Here is a 21,935-nt window from a genome sequence, read left to right as displayed (position 1 = left end):
CGCGCAGAATGTATTTCAGGTGAGCGAGGCTGCCTGGTAAAAAAACTCAACCCGCCGCTAAACACCTTATGAACGCTTTCTTGACATCGGATTCCCATAACAATGGGATAGCAAACGCCGCTCGGGCCCTTTCACATCCAGGTCCCCGGAAGCCCTGTGGACCGTCTGCAGCCGCTCCTCCGACCCGCCGCCAAAGCGGCTTCCACTCCAGCGGTCTGCGCAGGGCGCATGCGCACAGCCCGCGTGGTTGCGGGGGGAGGATTTGAGGGGAGGAAAGAGGCGGGACCGGGAATGTTTCCCAGAAGCCCTCGCTGCCTGTCTCTTTGCAGCTCTCACGCCGCGTGACGTGACTCCGCCCGCCACGTTCCTCTGTCGCAGACGGTGGTTCGCTAGCGCCCCCGCGAGGCGCCGTCGAGCTCTGCAGCGGCGCGCGCGGAGCCAGAGAGCAGGGTGAGTGCGTGCAGCGCGTCCAGCCGCCGCCGTCGTCATCGCCGCCGTAGTGTGTCGACTAGTAGCGGCGCCGGGCGGCGCGGCGCGGAGCGGCGCGGAGGGCGGGGGAGCGGGCCCGGAGGGAGGGAGGGAGGGAGGGAGGCCAGACAAGGCGGGGGGAGGGGGAGCAGCGGTGGCGCAAGCCGCGCGGAGCAGCAGCGCAGCTCGGTCCGCTCCCTTCATCGCCTCCGCCGCCTCCCGGCCCGGCGCCCCCGGGGGGGCCCCCGGAACACCTCCGAGCGGACTAAGGAGTCCATGTTGGGGACTTGGCAGCGGCGTGACGACGGGGACCTAGGGACCTGCCGTGGGGCCGCCGCCGCCGCCGCCGCCGGTGGAGCCAGCGCTTCGACCTCGGCCTGAGGTAAACACGGGCCGACCTCGGGGCTGGACGGGCTCGCGCAGCTGCCGGGACGAGGTGGGGGGTTGCAGGCTGGCGACGGGGGCAGGGAGGGCGGCGGACAAAGTTTGGGGACCTCGCGGGGCCCAGGCGACGTCCTGCGCTCGGAGGAAAGTTGGAGCTGCCTCTCGAGGCGGGGGAAGCGGCGGCGAGAAGGGCTGTGCTTCCCCGCCCGGGAGGCCCCGCTGCGGGCGCCGCCTGGCCGCCGGCTCCGGTCCCGTTTCCTCCTGTGGCCTAGCCGGCGCCTCCCCGCCCGGCCTGTGGCCCCGGCCCCGGGCGCGGGGCGGGCAGGGGGCTCCGCCGCCGGGCTCTCCCCTCCTCCCCGCACGCACTGCCCCTCCCCCGGGGAAACGTGTCCCGCCGGGCTTCCGGGAGCTCCGGCCTCGGTCCGCTGTCCCGGGAGCCTTGGCTTTGTCAATTGCTCCCGAGCCCGCGAGTGAAACCAAACTTTGCTCGCCGTGACCTCTCCGCGCACGGCCGGGGACGGCGCCTGCCCCGGGCTCTGCGTTCCAGACCCTCCTCCCACCCCCAGAGTTTTATAGACCCGTTTTCTGGGCCCACAACAAAAGGGTCGGGAGATCTAAACCTAGCCTCAGCAGCCGCCTCCCCTCACACCCAGAGGTTTGGAACCATTAGAGACCTTCAGATTGCTGGCGGGCTTGCCACCTACACACACACACACACACACATTTTTTTTTTTTTTTTTTTAAAGCCAACACTTGATTCAAAGGAGTTGATTAGAGCATTCACAGATTCAAATAATTGAATTTTAAAATACTTCCAGTAGAGTTCTAGAGGCCTGATCCTCTTGGGGCATGCCGCCTGCCTAAGGCCTGATCTTCAGCCAGCAGTCAGACATCCCTCCTGCAGCGGGGGCTCTCGCAGCCCCAGGCCCTCACTCCTGGCCTCCAGCCTGCAGTGGAGGTGGGAGAGGCTCCTGCCATCGCTGTTGCGCTCCACAGCCTTGAGCCCTGCTTCTGGCTGAGTGAGCTCACCCTGTGGGAGCGCGCTGACCAGCAGGGGGCAGCTCTCGCCTTGAGCGTCTACCCCCCTGGTGGTCAGTGCACCTCATAGTGACCGGTTGTTCTGCTGTTCAGTGGATTTGCATATTAGGGTTTTTTTTTTTTTTATTATATGGAATAGGGTACCACATTACATACAGTGTCTCTGAGTTGTGTTTTCCATTCATTTTGGATTACATTTTAACTAACATATTATCATACTACCAGTGAACTATTTAAGCAAAAGTGATCAGGAAAAAAAAATTAAATAAAATGTTTTGGCTAGTAAATGCTGATGTTAAATTTTCCCAGATTGGGAATTTTCACCGAATTTTGGAAAAGGCATGTTGAAGTGTATTTTTCTCTTTTTTAAAAAGAAAGGTTAATTCATACAAATAACTACTTAGCTTGGTAGCAGAATGTTGAAGGCAAAACATTCTTAAATAACAGGTGTTTTTTTTTTTATTATTTTACTGATAGTAGTAGTCAAATTTTGATGTATAAGGAAGTTTCTAGATCACTGCTTTCTCTTTCCTGCTTCTTTGGCAGTTGGCTTTATCATCTCACTTTTTTGTTACTGGTAAATAGCTGCAATAAAATGTTTATGGGCCTTTTGTTTGTGTTGTTTTAATTTACTGGGCAGAAGAAATTTTGAAATTATATTTGCATATTTTTATTTCATACAGACATAAAAGTTAATCTGAATTTATATTTTTTAATGCATTATGAGGTTGTGTGTTTTAATTAGCAATTCTTATTGCTGCTACACTTTTTCACTATATTTTTTTGGTGCTTGCAAGTTATATTAATTACTTCGTTTTATATTCAAATAGTGACTGTACATCAGTGAGAGACAGTTGTAAAACCAAACTAGAGAGAGTAGCAGGCATAAAAGTAATACAAAGTCATACATCTCTAGCATATTCGTTTTAACTTATTTGGCAAGCTTTGCCATACTTACCCTTGTCTTTTAGTGATATAAATTGGATCTTGACTCGTGAAATAAAGAAGCTTAAAACCTGAATTCTTATTTATGTCCTCTGACCCAAAGAATAAATTAATAGTTTTGCATCTTGGTGCATCTGAATAGTGATAACCGTTAGTAGCACAGAGTAGAGCTCAGATTTAAAATAGCCAGTATCATCTGTTGTTATTCCCAAGAACTAACTCATCTTTGCATTATCCTCAGTCTTTTTTTTTTTTAAGTTGTGGCTTTGTAATTTCCTAGTGCTTAGGCACATAAAGTTTCAATATAAAATGTGAAAACAAGAAAGTAAAAGAAAAAACACACAAACAAAATAAAATTAAATGTAAAAACATCATCATCTCTCACTTGCAAAACAGCTTCGTAAAATGTCTCACTGACCTTTGTTCACCTATAGTCTCAACAGCTAGAGTGACCTGTTAAAGTTTGTTAGATCTTGTCACTTTTCTTCTCAAATGGCTATCTTTCTCAGCCAATATTAAAGTTCATAGTCCTATTATGGCTCAATGTTTTGTGTCTCTTCTTCCTTTCTGACTTCATTACCTCACTCTTTCTCCAGCACTTCTCTGACTACTCTATAAAATAGGCCCTCCTCTCACATTCCCTCATCCTTTTTAAGCCAGTTATTTCCTGTAGCATCTATTACTTTCCAATATACTGTATAATTTACTAACTTAAGTTCATTGTATTTCTTCTTCATTCTAATGCAAGTTCTGTGTGAATAGGGTTTGTCAGTTTTGGTTACTGTTTTGTCCCCAAACAGCTGAACAATGCCTGACACATACCCGTGTTTCCCCGAAAATAAGACATCCTCCGAAAATAAGACCTAGTGCATGGAAAGATAAGACATCCCCTGAAAATAAGACCTAGCGCAACTTTGGGAGAAAAAATTAATATAAGACACTGTCTTATTTTCAGGGAAACAGGGTAGTAGATACTTAATATATATTTAATGGGTTAACACCTTTCAGCTGGAAACATTTAAAAACTAACAATAGTCATTATGGTTTGAAACTTTAAACTGTGCAAGTCTCACAGTTTTTGCATAACTGCTAACTTACTTCGCTCCATGCATTATGTTCAGGGGAAGGGGTACACATTTTTAGAGATTATGACAGCATGTGACCCTAAAACAGATGTCAGAATATAGAAGGAACTATGAATGCTAAGCTAAGAGTACAGTGGTATAACTATCTTAACTGTTTAAAATGTCGTTTAGAAGCCAAACTAGACTGAATTTTGATAGTCTCAGAAGGCAGAACTAGTATTGTAGTGTTGTGTATTGAAAGGGAGGAGGGGCAGTAAGAATGGATGTGGGAAAATCAGTTAAGACTTAATCATAGAAGAGATGAGAATAGCTTGAATTAGGATGAGAAATGTGGAAATGGGCAACAGTGAATAGGATTTAAGATCAATAGCTCTCAGTTAGTTGAAGGATTGAAGATGAGGAAGAGAAAAATTTCAAAGATGATTTTTGAGTTAAACAACTAGGTTCATGGTGTTACCAGGTGAGAACCATGTTCTTTTGATTCTGACACTAGGATTGAACATACCTTTGGAACTTTCAGGGTGAAATGATTGTTGGCAATTAGATACATGTTCTAAAATTCAGATGAAAGATATGTTATGGAAATAGAAAATTGAAGTCTCTTACATTGGTATTTGAAACTATAGGTGGAATTGCCTAGGGAAGGGGAAAAAAGATGCTAGAATGCAATCATAATGGCCTCTAACATAAAAAAAAAGTTTGCCGGAGGAATATGAGCTCCCAAAGAATACTGTGGAAGTCAGAGAAGTGGGAAGATGAGTATGGTATTACAGAACCAAAGGATAGAATAAAGTCATTTTAATGCACTTTGTTTACTTGCACTTCACAGTTGTTTTTTACAAATTGAAGGGAAAAAAACCCCCATCAACAAAAAGATTACAGCTTGTTTTATTGCTGTGGTCTGGAACCAAACCTGCAATACCTCTGAGGTATGCCTGTATTTCAAGGGGAGAGTGGTCAATAAGGCCATTGTTGATGAATTTAACATTTTGGGAGCTCATTGGCCTTTTGAGCTAGATAGTAAGCAGGACAATAAGATGAAGAAATTATCTACCCACATTACAGAAGAGAACTAATGTTTATCAGATATTTGCTATGTGCCAAACGCTCTGTCCTAGACATTTTACATACATTTTATTTGATCTTTTCAACAGCCTTGCGATGTTGGGTGTATTAGTCCATTTTACAGAAAGGAGTCTGAGGCTTTAGAGAAGTTAAATGGCTTCCTAAGAATCTATACCCAAGTCCATATGACTCTTTGGCCTTTAGTAAGTTAGGAACTGAGCTCCCAAATTCCATATCAGTGTTACCTAGTAATAGAACTTAATGTGTTGTTGAAAGTATTCTATATCTATCCTGCTTAATACAGTAGCTGGCTGCAACAGGTGGCTTGAAATACATGTCCAGTGCAATCAGAATATTACACTGTTTTGGGCAGTGTAAATATAGATCAAAAGTCATTAAGCCCATAAATAATGTAGTCTTTTCTTATACAGTAATCACCCCTTAGCCACAGTTTTGCTTTCTGTGGTTTCAGTTTCCTATAGTCAACTGCGATCCAAAAATATTAAGTGGAAAATTCCAGAAGTAAACAATTCATAAGTTTTAAATTGTATGCCATCCCTCTCCATCCCGCCTTGAACATGAGTCATCTTAGCGTAATCACATTGTATATGTACTACCAGTGGCTTATAGTAGCTGTCTTGGTTATCAGATTAGTCGCAGTATCACAGTGCTTGTGTTAATTCTTATTTTACTTAAAAAATAATCACCCCAAAACGCAAGAGTAGTGGTATGCCGAAAAATATGACAAAGAGAAGCCATGAAGTGCTTCCTGTAAGTGGAAACGTGAAAATTCTAGACTAAATAAGGTGGAAAAAAAATTGTATGCACTAGGAAAGAAAAAGAAATTGAATGCTAAGGTTGCTAAGGTCTACAGTAAGAACAAATCTATCTGAAATTGTGAAGAAGCAAAAATAAATTGGTGCTCTTCTGCTAAGAGAGAGAGACCATATTGATATCATTTTTATTACAATATATTGCAATTTGTTCTACTTTATTATTATTGTTAGTCTCCGACTGTGCCTAATGTATAAATTAATCTTTACCAATATGTGTATAGGAAAAAACATAGTATATAGGGTTTCGTACTATTCATGGTCTCAGGCATCCACTGGGAATCTTATCCACATATAAGTTACCCCTTACCCACATATCCTCTGTGGATAAGGGGTAACTACTATATCAAGAAGAGGAAACATATGTATTCTTCATTTGAAAGGAGTGCTGTTTTGCTTATATGCTAGTTTTAGCTGCTGTAAGTGAATATTGTAGGTAATCTTTTTTTAAAAAACAATCTCAAACTTTTAGAAAAGTTCCTAGTATAATACAAAAACTTCCCCCCTGAATCATTTGAGAGTGAGTTGCAGATAGCATCCTGCTTAAGTTCCAAGTACAGGTACAAAGAACTCCCCCTTCCAACCATTTGAGAGTTAGTTGCAGGTTCATTTGGACAAGGACTTTGTTACATAAATTATATCAAAATTAGGAAATTGACATTGCTATGTTATTACCACCTAACCCTAAGGCTCCTTCAAATTTTGCCAGTTTCCAAAGTAACTTTCTTTGTAACAAAAGGATCTAGTTTACAACTCTGTTTTGCTTTTGGTCTTAATGTCTTTTTACACTCCTTCAATGTAGGACTAGGTATACCTCAGTCTTTTCTTGATTTTCCTGAACACTTTAAAATATTACATGTTAGTTTTGTTGTAAAATGTCTCTCGATTTGGATTTGCCTGATTTTCCTTATGGTTGGATTCAGATTGTGCCTTTTTTGGCAGGAGTTTTACAGTAATGATGCTATATTCTCATTGTATTCTATTAGATGGCATACAATTTCTGTTTTTGTCATTGCTGATATGCTAATATCCACTTTGATCGCCTGATTAAGATAAAGTCTTCCAGGCTTCTTTACTATAAAGTTCCTCCTCCCCCCTTAGTAATTAAAAGAGTGTGGGGAAGTATTTTGAGACTGTATAAATAATCCATTCCTTATCAAATTTGCTATTTATACATTTTCAGATTGTCTCAGCTTTGGCCAGTGAAAGTCCTTTCAAGGTAGTTTCTGTGTTTTTTTGACTTGCTTTGCTTGCTTTGAGTACTCCCTTACTTTTTGATATAAGAAAATGTTCCAGGCTCAACTGAACTTTCCCAGTTACTTACCTTAGAACCAACAATTTCTTCAAGGAGATTTTTTTTTTAAGTGGAAAAAGTTATTTAGAAACCAAGATTTGGTGCTATATTCATTTATATATTTGTATAGAAAAATAATGAGTTGGCAACAATTTCAATCTATAGTGGTTACAATGTCCTCCCTTTCTAAATTTATAATTCCCTTTTTTTATAAGGAGATACCTTGCTCCCATTATTCTTAGTTTATTTGCTTACATGATCAATCCTCTGTTTATAGCTACTAATATTTTCCATTGGCACTGTTGCTCTCTCCATGTTGCATAATATTTTCACTCTACTTAAGCCCTAACACCTTGTGCCAGGATGCATGTCTCACTCCACACTTCTCATACGTTGTGGTAAGGATCTCACATTTCTACTTGAGCTCCTCACTCTGGGTCTCCTCACCATCCTATGGCATTTTGCTCACGAATTTTGCTTCAACACTTAGGGCAGAATGGCAGCATATAGAGACGTGGTGGTGGTGGTGGTGGTGGTGGTAGTGGTGGTGTGTGTGTTATAATATATTAAATTGTATCTACCGGTTTGGCTCAGTGGATAGAGCTTCAGCCTGTGGAGTAAAGGGTCCTGGATTCGATTCTGGTCAAGGGCACATACCTCAATATCCAACCTTAGTTGGGACGGGAGGCAACTAGTTGATGTGTCTCTCTCATATCCATGTTTCTCTTTCTATCTCTCCCCCTCCCTTCTACTCTCTCTAAAAATCAACGGAAAAATATTCTCAGGTGAGGATTAACAAAAAAATAAAAATGAGCTATATTAACTTATTTCTTTTAAAATATATATATTTTTATTGATTTCAGAGAGGAAGGGGGAGAGAGAGAGAAAAAAAAATCAATGATGAGAGAGAATAATCGATTGGCTGCCCCCTACTGGGGATCAAGCCTACAACCTGGGCATATGCCCTGACTGGGAATCAAACTGGTGACCTCCTGGTCAGCCTCCCCAGTTACCTGAGGTAGACACTCTTGGTGCTCCCCTTTGTGGACTGCGTGTACAGCCTTGTTGTAGTTAAGTCTCAATTGTTGTTGCTATTACTGGGAAGAATTGACCTCCAGGACCATTGGATGTGAGTATCAGCTATGTCTACTCTGGGATACCTTCTGTAATGGAGACAGTCTTATAGGCTCAGACTTGCAAAATTGCAAAAGCCTCTGTGCTCAGCTTGGATGGGGCGGAGTCTCAGGGCTGAGCTGACAGTCTTGGCTTCCTGACAGCCCTGCCCTTGTGCACGAGCGTCAGACCTCTGCCTCCCTGAGTTTTCGCCTGACTGTCCAGATTCCCTGTGCAAGACCATGGGTGCCCCAGGGGCTTGCCCAGAATTGGGTTGGGACTCTGTAGTCTGAAGCTTCTGACTCCTTCCGCTATGGAGAGGCTGCAGCAACCTCCGCTGTCAGACCCCTCTGCTCGCACTCGTGCGTGACTATAAACCCTGCCCACTGTGGCTCCCGCTCCCCCTGTCCCCCAGTCTCTGAGTCTCCAGGTGCCTTTCTCTACAGTCCGGGCTCCACTCGTAAGAGCGTGGGTGGGTTCCCGGGGTTTTCGCCGGGTTGGGGTTCAGTGCAATCGGAAAGGGTTCAGTGCAATCGGGAAATCCTTTCCCCTCCCGCCAGCCAGGCATTCGGCCGCCCTTCCTCTCTGCACACGAGCGTCACCCTACCTCAGCACTTCGCGGCTCCCAATCCAATCCGTGAGCTTCTCTCCTTTCTAGTTGTAGATTTTCCACTCCACTAGCTTTCTTGTGGTTTTGGATGATGTCCATTCTGTCTTTTAGTTGTTGTTTTGAAATAATTGTGCTAGGCTGCAGCTTAGGTGCTTACCTAGGCCACCATCTTGTTTTTTTTGTTTTGTTTTTTCTCTCATCTGTTTTAACTAAATACATTTACCTAAGTCCAGTGGCAATAGCAGCTAACTTTCTCTATGTTTCATATCCTTATTCCATTTAGTGAGTGATTTTCTAGCCTTTTAAATGTGGCATTCTAGTTTTTTAAATATACTGTGGTATGGAATTTTGAGGGTTAAACGTGCAAAGGCATGCAGTCATTACCTGATACAAGGTAAGCACTCTCTCAACCCATAATTCTGTATAACAGGTTTGTTGATTATCTATATCTGCAGGCCTTCTTTACTATTCCACAGTATACTTTTGATGTGTTCCTAACTCATTTTTTATACTTTCCTCTCTTTCTCCACTTTGTGTTGCTGCATTATCTTTAAAAACCCCAATTTAAACATTTCAGGAACTATTCCAAAATAGGTAGATGGGAAAAGGAGGTTTTTCCTTATTGATTCTCTGCTTTTTACAAAACAGAATTTAAGTCCTACCTTGGACTTAAAGTTTCTTTACATGGGCTTATAATTATGTCTTTGATCTTATATTCTATTGCTGTCCAAGTGAATTCATTCTAAGTTAATCCTGAAAAATGCCTTATCTCATGGTTGGTACTTAACGTATGCTATCTTGCTATTCATCTTTTGTATCCTATTTCTCCACCCCTACTTTTTTTGCACCTGGAGGGGGTATTTTAATATGGCTTTTTTTGTATGTTTGTGTAATTAAAAAAATGTCTTACTTTGCTGAAACTGGTTTGGCTCAGTGGATGGAGCGTCGGCCTGTGGACTGAGAGGTCCCAGGTTCAATACCGGTCAAGGGCATGTACATTGATTGCAGGCACATCCGCAGTAGGGGGTGTGCAGGAGGCAGCTGGTCAGTGGTTCCTCTCTCATCGATGTTTCTAGCTCTCCATTCCTCTCCCTTCCTCTCTGTAAAAAAAAAATCAATAAAATATATATTTATTTAAAAAAATGTCTTACATTTAGAGATGTCATCTTTGGCATTTAAAATAAGCAGTATATTTCTTAGGGAAATTACTTACATTACAGTAATTTAAAAAATATTTCTATGTGAAATGTTTTTCATTTAAAAAAATACTTTAATAGCCTTAGCTGGTTTTGCTCAGTGGATAGAGCATTGTCCTGCGAACTGAAAGGTCCCAGGTTCGATTTCAGTCAAAGGCACATGCCCAGGTTGTGGCATGATCCCCATTAGGGGCCATGCAGGAGGCAACCAGTCAGTGATTCTCTCTCATCATTGATGTTTCTAACTCTCCCTCTTCCTCTCTGAAATCAATAAAAATATATTTAAAATAAATAATTATTTAATAATTCTAAAAATTATTTGGGAAAGCATAGGGAGGAATGAAGAAAGTAAATTATTTTAGGGTCCCTGATTAGTGTTTTTTTGTCCAGTCCAGTAATGTAAGTAAAGGTTCATAAGGAAAATGTTTTAGAAACAAAGGGGATGAAAATAATGCTCAACCTGAGATCCTGGAAAAAGAAAGATTGAGAAAACAGCTTGAAAAAGCCAGAATAATATAATGAAATTATAACTCATTAGATCTTATTCTTAGTAGCAGAAGCACTTAGTATATGCAACAAAAACACAATTCTTACATTTATTCAAATCCTGTTATTTGCCAGGCACTGTGCTAGGGTGCTTTGCAATCATGATTTCTAATTCTAAAAACTATTCTTAGGTAGATAGTTAAAGCTGTTGTTTTTTAAGCAGAAGAAAATGAAGCTCATTAAAATTTAATGAATTCTCTGAAGCATCATAGAGATGGTAGGTATTAGAATTAGATTTAGAATTCAAGTTTTCTTCCATACCACACAGCACCTGCCATAAGGAAAATGGGCAGAATAAATTGCCCTTAGTATTTTATCCAAATTTTATTTGTCCTGGTAAAATCCTCGACATGGCCTACTATTATGATACAGCAATATCTGTCTTTCATAGTATTAGTAAGTATGAATACCTGTTGTATTCTTATGAGTGTGGAAAACAGTGTTTCAGGTAACAGAAGTCTACTCTTGTTCTCAATTCCAATGATTTAGAACCTTTTATTGAAAATAAGAAGCCCTCACAATATTATTCTATTTGGTAACAAACACAAAAATCCTATTTTTGACCTAGCCTGCATTTATCCATAGTATTAGATAGATAGAATATTAAACTAAGAAGTCCCTAAAGAGGTCACAGTGTTGACAAAATTCGACATGTTGGTGGAATCTACATAGACACTAAAACAAAGCTAAGCCCGTCCACACAGCCATAAATCCTTGTGATTATTTCATTTTAAGCAATGTCTCTTCATGTTGAACATATTCCCCAGTGTCTGCTTGATGAAATACCACAATCGCCATGGGGTCTACTTTCCTGCAGTCTTGTGTAGACTTTGCTGCCTGCCAGGCTCAATATCCTAACCACAGTAGTAGTTCAACAGCTTAGAGTAAACAAGAACAAATATAAACATTAAAGAGAGCAGCCACAGCAACACTCTTTTGAAAGCTGTTTTCAGTGAAACAGCTTACAAATGATACATGATCTGTTAACATAAATATAATTGTAATACTATTTTGTATGCCTAGATGGCCTGTCAAATTATTTCTTTAAACTAATGTTCTAATGGGGAGTAAAATATTAATAATTTTAAAATTTGTAAGCTGTCATTCACCTCAAAACCTTGTCATAGAGAAGCCTTCAGATAGGACAGCTCTGTTGCATTAGGCCATATTTCTTTAGGAACTGTTGTACATGTCCCGTTACGTAGATGCCAGATATGACTAATATGAGGCAGATGCATGAAACAAACTAATTTTATTGTTTCAAAACTGATATAGAACTACATAAGACTAAAATTGAAAGTGGGAAAATAAATACAATCAAGTCCTTAAGAGAAGCTTAAACTTCATGTTTAACTTAAACTTCATGTTAAACTTCATGAAAGCTTAAATCATGTTAATATAGCAACTCCTATTTTCTTTGATGATTATTTGCATGGGATATCTTTTTCAAACTTTTGTCTGTGTTTTTATATTTAAAATGAGTTTCTTGTAGACAGAATGTAATTTAGTCTTTTTAAGAAATATATATTTTTATTGATTGCAGAGAGGAAGGGAGAGGGAGAGATAGAAACATCAATGATGAGAGAGAATTATTGATCTGCTGCCTCCTACACGCTTCCCACTGGGAATCAAGACTGCCACCCAGGCATGTATCCTGATTGGTAATTAAACCAAGACCTCCTGGTTCATAGGTTGACGCTCACCACTGAGTCACGCCAGCCAGCTGGCCTGGCTAATTCAGTCTTTTTAAAACTCCAGTCTGATAATCTCTTTGTTAATTGCTACTATGAGAATTATTATCTTATATCTATATCTATATCTATATCTATATCTATATCTATATCTATATCTATATCTATATCTATATCTATATGAAAGGCCAATACTACAGTGACCCCTTGGGAGTTCCAGGAGTTTAATTGTTCACTATGATGTGTGCTGACCACCAGGGGGCGGTGCGGAATGAAGGAAGGCTCCGGCTGGCAGCTGGAAGGCCCCAATCAGCCTTGATTGCTGGCCAGGCCTAGGGACCCTACGCCTGCATGAATTTCATGCATTGGGCCTTGAGTATATCTATACCTAAATATTCAGTCTACTTCATATTTACCACTTGAATAAATGTAGAAACCCTACAACTCCCCCCACTGACCTTTATGTTATACTTGTCATATGTACTACATACACATACAATGAAAACATTATAAACAATTATATAATTTTTATTTTCAGTAATCATGCATTTTCAGTGAATTTATGAGAAAAATAATCTCATCTATATCTAGCTGTTTGCTATTTTTTCTTGTTCTTTGTTAATGGAACTTCAGGTTTCTCTCTCGTATCATTTCTCTTTAGCCTGAAGTTTATTACCATACTTGAGGCCTGGTGCACGAAATTTGTTCACTGGCGGTGTGTGTGTGTGTGGGTGGTTCCTCAGCCTGGCCTGCACCCGCTCACAATTGCTTTTCTGAAATTGATTATGATTTGTCAGGACATGTTTATCTTTTTTGAGTTATTCATATTTTGTATATGCTGAACTTTGTGAGTTTTTAAATTTGTGCTTTCACCAAGTTTGGGAGATTTTGGGGGCCTTGTTCCGTCAGATATTTTCCTGTACCTGTTTCTTTCTTCTCTTTTTTTCTGGAATTCAAATGACATGAATAGAACTTTGGATGTTGTCCACAGGCCCCGAGACTCATTTTCTTCCAATCATTTATTTTTCTGTTTTTCAGATTAGATTATTTTTGTTGACATATTATCACATTCACTGACTTTCCTTTGTATTTGCATTTTATAAAATTTCCATTTGTTTCCTTTTTTAAAATATATTTTTACTGATTTCAGAGAGGAAGAGAGAGAAACATCAATGATGAGAGAATCATTGATTGGCTGTCTCCTGCACCTTTTCTACTGGTGGTTGCACCCTCAGCCCAGGCTTGTGGAATTGAACTATAACCTACTGGTTCATAGAACGATGCTCAACCACTGAGCCATACCAGCTGGGCTGTTACTTTTTTTTTTTTTTTTTTTTATAGTTACTGTTTCTCTGCTTAAAACCTTTGTCTTTCCATTCATTGCAGAATTGTTAATTTTTTCCCTATTGAGCGCTCGCACGCTTGTGTGTATGTGTGTGTGTGTGTAGTTTAGAATCATGACAGATAAAATGTGCTGAGTAAATATCACCTATGATTGTTATACATAAATCATTCATTCAGAACCATTTATTGGGCACTCATTTGAAGACAGGTGCTGGATCCTTGTAATACAGTGACCAAGGCAGTCATTTTGCAGTCATTAAATTAAGAGTTTTTCTGTTTCTAATTGTTTGAATACTTCTACTATCTAGTGACTTTAATTAATAGTTTTTATTTTCTGCCAGGGGGATAATTACCACTGGCTTTGTGACTTTGGACAAGTTGATTTCTTTCTTTGTACGTAAAATGGATATAATCTCACAAAATACTCTTAAGAGCTACAATAAATTAGAGAACATACTATGTGTCAGAAGTAATAGCTAACAATAGTTATAAAAACATAACCAACCAAAAATTCTGCTCTTGGGGTGTTCAAAGCATTTGTACAATAATAAGATTATATTTAGGCCCGGCTGGTGTTGCTCAGTGGTGTTGAGCATCAACCTATGAACCAGGAGTCACTGTTCTATTCCCAGACAGGGCACTTGCCTGGGTTCCATCCCCAGTAGGAGGTGTGGTGGAGGTAGCCCATGTCTGATGCTAATGTGGAAGAGTATTATTGTTTCTTTTTAAATAAGGGCTTCTGGCTGAGGGGTGCTCCCCCTGTGGGAGCACACTGACCACCAGGGGGCAGTTTCTGTGTTGAGCCGCTCGGTCAATTTGCATATTAACCTTTTATTATAAAGGAAGCCTTTTACTATATAGGATTATTAATGTAATCCCCTATTCAGTGCATTACATTCCTGTGACTTAATTCTATAACTGACAATTTGTATTATTATAGTTTTGTTTATTTTTATTGAATCCAGTATATCAATTATTTATTTTTCTTATATTATCTTCATTTGTTTTTGGTATTAGGGTAATGCTAAACTCATAAAATGAGTTGGAAAGTGTTTTTCTTCCATTTTCTGAAAGATAATGTATTGAATGGGTGTTATGTCTTCTTTAAGTGTTCAGTAAAATTCACCAGGGAAATTATCTGGGCCTGGAAATTTCCTTTTTGGAAGACTTTTAGCTATAAATTCAATTTCTTTAAATACTACTAGGGCTATTCAGTGCTATTCTACTTAATCAGTCTTGCTAGAGGTTTACATTTTATTGATCTGTTCAAAGAAAGCTTTTAGTTTCATTGATTTTTTGTTTTGTTTTCAATTTCATTGATTTTTGCTGTTTCCTTCCTTTTGCCTGCTTTGTATATATTTTGCTGTTTAGTTTCTGAAGGTAGAAGTTCATATGATTGATTTGAGACCTTTTCTGATATAAACTCTGTAATTCTATAATGCTTTCACCTATTTTAGTTATTGATACATTTATGTTTAGGTTTATTATTTTATTTTCTGTTTTCCCTCTGTTTTGTTCTGTAACCTCTTTCTTTGGGTTATTTGAACACTTCTTAGTATTCCATTTTATTGTATTGTGTTTTTGCCTATTAACATTTTAGAAGTTGCTCTAGGGATTATAACATATATACTTAATTTTCATCTTGAATTACTATTTTACTAACTCAAGTGAAATACAGAAATTTTATTTCCGTATAGGTCCCTTTCCCCTACCCCTTTGTGTTGTACTAGTAATTGTCTTGTATTACGCCTGCATGTATTGGAAGCCTTATTAGAAAGTGTTATAATATTTGCTTTTAGTTACCAATCATATTTTAAAAACCTTAAGAGCCAATAGTTAATTATTTACCCAGATATTTACTACTTGTGTTGCTCTTTCAATTGTTCCTCATGTTCCATTTTCTCTTCTGAAGAACTTCTGGCAACTGAAAACAGAGTTTTAGTCCATTTGGGCTGCTATAATAAAATACTGCAAACTGGGTGGCTTACAAACAACAGAAATTGATTTCTTACAGTTCTGGAGGCTGGAAATTCAAGATCAGGGTGCCACTGAGGTTGGGTGAATGCCCTCTTCTGGGTCTTAGAGTTTCCCTTGCATCCTCACCTAAGAAAGGGCAAGGGATTTCTCTGAAGCTTCTTTTCTAATGCATGAATTCCATTTATGAGGATCCCATCCATGTGACTTTTAAGTACTTCCCAAAGTCCCTACTTACTAATTCCATTACCATTAGAGATTAGTATTTCAACATATGATTTGGGTGGGAGGGAGGATACAGATATTCCGAACTTAACATTATGTAAATGATTCCATTAAAACAAAAATTGAAATTCTGAGTTTCATTCCCATCACAGTTTTATTATTGGTTGGTATTTATAAAGTTGGTTGTAATAAAACTATTGGTAGAAATAAATTTTTTTTGCCATTTTTATAAATGGACATCCTAATTTACTAGTTCTCCATTTTGCTTCCTGATTAAGAATTTTACTTTTACCTGAAAAAAGTCTGATGTTGAAAAATATGTAACAACTGTGATCATGAATAGAGAGAACTTTGCATGTTGAAGGGACAAATATTTTGCTTATTAAAGACCTATGTTTGTTTTTTAATTCATGGTGTTCAGTTAGATAACTAATATACTCATATAATTTGTGAAAATGTACTATTTTATAAAATTTGAAGGAAAAAAAGGAAAGATACTTCTCTCTATCAAAAAATATCTGCTCATCAGTCTGAAAAGCTTTTTTCTGGCCAAAGGCCTTTATGATGTAGAGTCAGGCACATTTGCCTACTGGTCATTTCCATAAAGGAAATCTAAAATGGCCGGAATATCAACTGACCTGTGTGCTCTAATTTGTATGTATCCTACCTTTCCTTTGTTCTGAAAATTAAAATCCTCAATATCATGTTAAAATTGACAATTCTAGTTCTGAGACCTTTAGAGCTGGAATTTTGTAATGGGAGTGGGGGATGGGGGGGGGGAATAGCTAGAAAAACACATTTTTAATCCATTTGGTCTCAGTTGGGAAGCCGTTTCCCCCCAAACACACATATCTTGAATTTGATGCTTATTGTGTGCTTATATAATACCTTGTGCTTACCCTCATTACTGCACCTGCTGTCCTATAATGTAATTGTTTTTTGTTTTTGTCAGGTGTTCCAGTGCTTAAGGCCTAGTGATACGTAGAAAATAGGGAAATTGACTAAATATTTATTGAATGAATAAATAAGAAACAGACTGAGAAATGTGGAGAGTCTGGTGTAGAGCCTGTTTGAATGAAGAAAAGTGATACTTATCTTTATTTTAGCTCAGGAAATAATTACAATTCTAATAGTTGAATTTCTGGATGTTTATCTTTTTGTGTATGTATTTTTTCCTAAATTGCTGTCTATTTGCTGGGATATATTTTTTTTCTCTAATTTTCTGTTACTTTGTTTTCAATTGACTGTTTCTTATATGCTGAAAATGACTTCTTGTGCTTCCTCCTCATTGAATAAAGTGTATTTCCTGGAAAACCAGAATCTTAATAAATAGCAGTATAGAATAAAGAACTTATTTATGTTTATACTATAAGACCTGTTTGAAAAACTTTGACAATTTAAATTTTGTGAACTTTTTAATCATACCATTTTTTCTATATGTGATATGATATTCTTTAAAATACAGGAGTTTTCTTTGTTTAATAATGAAAACTTATTATTGGAGTTTTAGATTTATCATGATAAACCTAAAATGAAATCCATTTGAAGTGGGGAGATTTTCATGTGTTTGTGCATGTATGCTAGTTGAGGACTTTTGTGTTAAGCATTTTAAATGGATTATGTGATTATGTAGTTTAATCTTAATGACTAAAGTCATTACTACATACTATATTTTCATTTTATAGATGAGAAAACAGGCTTTAAGGAGATTCAAGTATAAGATTTGAATCCAGAGTAAAGGATATGCTAAACTAAAACATGTCAGAATAGCCCATTAGAAGCAAAATCTGACAAAATTGTTATAAGTGGATATCAGGTAAGAAAAAAAATAGTTTATAAGTATTCTGCAAGGATTTAAAAAAATCAACAGTGGCATATCAGAAGCAAGAGTCCCTTGATTTAGTAGCACAGAAGCTGGAAAGGAAATCAGACTGAAGGAGTTAACGGCCTTCACCTTATTCTGAAGTGAACAAGTTGAAGGCATTATAGCAGATATTCATGATAATTTAAGCTGGATTGATAAAATAAATTAGATAAATCAACAAAATTACATAGCTTTCAGGGGAATTTTAAAGGAAATCAAAGACAACATTGCAGAACCATTGACTGAAATGTGTAACAAGTAGCTGTTGTGCTAGAGTACAGATTGAATACAAATGTGGAGAGATGCCTATACTTAAGAAAGCTTGAGTAGCCTTCTATAATGAGAGACTGAACCACATCTCCAAACTAGACAATCTTCTATAGTCTTTAATAGGGTTAACAAACTTCTAACATGAACAAGATAGTAATTATTTTAGACTTTGCAGAGTTATATGGTTTCTATTCCAATTACTCAATTTTGTAGTGCAGAAGCAATCAGGCAATATATAAAGGAGTACTTCAACAACATTTATTTATAAAAATACTCAGCTAGTTTTTTGACCACTATAGCCTATAATAATGGATAGAATACCTCCCTTGACATCATTAAAATATAGCCTTGTTTATGGTTTCTCCAAGGGAAAATAACATACTTATAGGTAGAATCAAATTTTTGAGTAGATAATTGGGAGGCACTTAACGGTTTTATTTTAAAACAGGTTGAGTGGAAGATTCTGCATTAATAGTAATAGACGGTTGAGTGGAAGATTCTACATTTGAATGGTTGTTATTGCTAGACAATGTCATAAGCACAAGTTTGCCTGACACGTGTCCAAATCATTAATTGTTGAAATACATCACTTAGAATATCTTCCTGAATGGCCCCTCTATTTTAATTGATTTTTTTTTTTTTTTTGGACAGAGGGTTGAATTTGGGAACTGATCCTAGATAGGAGATTAGAAATAAAGAATAAAAATGAATACACTGTCTATGAGAGGTTCCTGAGAATCACTGTAGATTCTCTGAATACTTCAGTCATACAAATCAATATAATACTTAGTATCTTTATGAAGTGTGCTTGTCCTTAGTTTAAGTGTGCCCAGCATAGTGACAGCTCTTATTTTACCCTGATATCCCTTTCATTCAACCATGGTTCCCATTTATTATTTCATTGCCTTTCTATGGTATAATCTGTAATAACAGGATTGGGTGTGGGAAGTGGGAAATAGAATTAAACTTTCTCAAGGCCATTCTTATGTCCTCTTCTTTCTTTGTACCCAACGGATCTGATTGTACCCCTTTGACAAAATATTACTAGACTTTGAGCAGTTAGTCAGAAATGTTGATTTGTATTTTTTCAGTCCTATGTTTGCCTTTGTCTTTCACTTTTGTCTAGGGAATACAAAGAAATTGGACAAACAACAATTTTATTATTCCTCATTTTTCTATTCTTACTGGCAATGATAATAATAACTGCAATTTATTACTTGGCAGTGGAGATGGGATTTTAATCTAAGTCTGTCGGACTCTAACATTGTAGTCATAACTAGAATGTTGATATATCCTCTCTGAGAGGGATAGAGAGTTAGAAACATCCATGAGAGAGAAACATCGATCATCTGCCTCCTGCACACCCCCCAATAGGGATGTGTCCATAACCAAGGTACATGCCCTTGACTGGAATCGAACCTAGGACCTTTCAGGTTCGATTCCACTGAGCCAAACCAGTTAGGGCAAGTGTTGATATTTTTAGATACTCTGTGATTGCTTGAAGAACAGGAGGAAGCAAGAAGAGGGAGTTTTGCCCGGACCTGTTTGGCTCAGTGGAGCGTTGGCCTGTGGACTGAAAGGGGTCCCAGGTTCAATTCTGGTCAAGGGCATGTACCTTGGTTGCAGGCACATACTCAGTGGGGAGTGTGCAGGAGGCAACTGGTCAATTTTTCTAACTCTATCCTTCTCCTCCATAAAAAAAATCAATTATATATATATATATATATATATATATATATATATATATACATATATATACATATATATACATATATATGTATATATGTATATATACACACACACACACACACACACACACACACATATATATATATATATATATATATATATATTATTGATTTTTTTTTTTTTTTTTTTTTTTAAAGAAGAGGTAGTTTTGAAGTGACCTGGCTGGAAAGGAAAGGAATTCTTTGTATAATAGATGGAAGGTAACAGACTTTGGAAGAGGAAAAGATGAGGAGAAAAGAACAAGGATAGGAATTTTAAATTGAGCCAGCCAAAACAAAAAAAATTAAGTTTCTATTACCAGGAATTTCTGTTCTTTTGTCTGATTTTTTTGAAGCACATCAGCAACTGCTGCAGTAGAAAATACGTTGTTGGCTTCGCTGGTATAACTTGAAGCAATTTCGTTTTATAGAGGATGGTAGTTATATCCTAGTAGAGCTATATTAACACATTAGCCATTACCCACATTAGACTACTTAAGTTAATTAAAACTTAAATAAAAATTTAGTTCTTTACTTGCCACATTTCAAGTGCTTGATAGAACAATTCCCTGTTAGGCAGCACTGTTGTAGAGAACTGAACTGTCTCATATATTACTGTTCTTGAAAGCACTGTAATGGCTGGCCTGAGACTCACTTCCATGTATTGTAGGGTTTGTGTGAGAAAATTATTAGGTCTAGTAATAATTAATGTCGTTTTCTAATACTTTTTAAAATCGAATTTATTTAAACAATACAACAAAATTTAATCAACAATATAGTTGCCGTTGTTTTCTACTACTTGTGCCCAACGCTCAGGAAGCATTTTAATCTCTCTGTTGTAAAATTCTTGTGATTTTGATGCAAAAAATTCAGTCAATGCATTTTTGAGGCATTCTTCATTATTAAGTTTTTTTCCAAGAAGAAAGTTTTGCAAAGAACGAAACAAATGGTAATCGGAAAGGGCAATATCAGGAGAATATGCAGGTTGAGGGAGAACTTCCCTCAGTTTTTCAGCAGTGATTCTTGCAGTATGCGGTCATGCGTTATCGTGGTGAAGAATTACGCCCTTCCGATTAATCAGCGCGGGTTCTTTTTCTCTTAATGCTTGGGCTAACCTTGCCAATTGGGCACTATACACTGCACTTGTAATGGTTTGGTTAGATGGTAAAAGTTCATAATGAAGAATTCCTTTAAAATTCCACCAAACACACAACATCACTTTTTTCGCATGCAAGTCAGGTTTTGGCGTGGGCTGCGGAGCCTCATTTTTGTCCAACCATTGAGGCCGCCTTTTCAAATTAACATACAGCACCCATTTTTCATCTCCGGTAACAATTTGCTCTAAAGAAGGCAAACGGTTTTGACGAGAGAGGAGCGAACTGCAAATTGTGACTCTTTGATTACGGTTGTTGTCGGTCAACTCATGAGGAACCCATTTTCCAAACTTTTGGACTTTGCCAAGTGCACGCAATTGATTGGAAATTGTTTTTTGTGAACAATTTAAAGTTGTCGCAAGCTCTTGTTGGGTAATTTGAGGATTTTGCACCAAAAGAGCTTGAAGAGCTTCTTGATCAAAATTGGACACACGGCCTCGACCACTCTTGTCATCTAACGAAAAATTTCCCTCACGAAATTTCTCAAACCAACGCTGGCATTTTCTGGCGTTAACTGCATCTTGACCAAGAGCACTACAGATGTTTTTTGCAGCCTCACTTGCTTTTCTTCCTAATTGGAACTCGTAAAGCATGCAGTGCCGAATATGCTCTTCATCCGCCATCTTCTTAGCCCTAGTTTTGCAACAAAAACCAAACCAAACACAAACTTTTTCAAGCAAAACTTGTTAATTGCACTTCACACGTTCTGTAGATACCACGTGTTTGAAGGTTATGTCAATACAAGTCAATGCCAAGCAAGATTTCACACGAATGTTTAAAAACGACATTAATTATTACTAGACCCGATAGTATTAAGTACCTGAAAGCTTTTATGTTAATGCCTTTTCCATTCTGTATTCCAAAAGTTGATGGCTTTTATGCTAAACTAGTAGTCCTATGCATGAATTCGTGCGCCAGTAGGCCACTATTGCCCTCCAGTAGCTCTCCGCCTGCTGCCTTGCCCTGCTGTAGTTCCTCCCTTTCCCCTCAGCTTTCTGCCCTGCCCCCTCCTGTAGCTCTCTGCCCTCCTGCAGATCCGTGTTCAGGTCGTTACACCCTAGGGTGCAACAGATAAATATTACTCTCGTTATATAGGATAAAATTTTAAG

At 38.5% G+C, this 21,935-nt stretch overlaps 1 protein-coding gene across 1 annotated transcript in view; it reads left to right on the top strand.

Annotated features, from left to right (window-relative positions):
• The first annotated feature begins 615 nt into the window (after nt 1-615).
• SCAF11 (SR-related CTD associated factor 11) overlaps nt 616-21,935 on the top strand; it is a 76,069-nt gene continuing 54,749 nt past the window's right edge. Inside the window, exon 1 of the mRNA XM_036456173.2 lies at nt 616-850. The gene's annotated coding sequence lies outside the window, so the exon portion shown is untranslated. The remainder of the gene's footprint in view (nt 851-21,935) is intronic.

Source organism: Pipistrellus kuhlii, unplaced genomic scaffold, assembly GCF_014108245.1.
Source record: "Pipistrellus kuhlii isolate mPipKuh1 unplaced genomic scaffold, mPipKuh1.p scaffold_m20_p_3, whole genome shotgun sequence".
Classification (NCBI taxonomy): Eukaryota; Metazoa; Chordata; class Mammalia; order Chiroptera; family Vespertilionidae; genus Pipistrellus; species Pipistrellus kuhlii.
Note: the sequence above shows the minus strand (reverse complement) of the source record. Positions and strands in the feature narration are given on the sequence as shown.